Here is a 253-nt window from a genome sequence, read left to right as displayed (position 1 = left end):
GTGCCCGAAAAAAAGTATCTAGGATATTTTCTTTCTTTCTTTTTTTTAGGCGTAGTTTTTTTGCAAGCTGCTAGGCATGATCAAGAAAAAAATATATACCATAGGAAATACTGGACCACTTGCAAAAGGTCCAAAGTCAGTTTTCCTAGATCATACTGAAGAAAATGATAAATACATAGCCACCTCCAAGTTTATATTATCTGTCAATATGTTCACTATCCTATTAATGTATTTATACCATCAACATTTCTTT

Source organism: Penaeus monodon, chromosome 32 (assembly GCF_015228065.2).
Source record: "Penaeus monodon isolate SGIC_2016 chromosome 32, NSTDA_Pmon_1, whole genome shotgun sequence".
NCBI classification, from domain to species: domain Eukaryota; kingdom Metazoa; phylum Arthropoda; class Malacostraca; order Decapoda; family Penaeidae; genus Penaeus; species Penaeus monodon.
The sequence above is the reverse complement of the archived record's forward strand: the minus strand, read 5'-3'. Positions refer to the sequence as shown.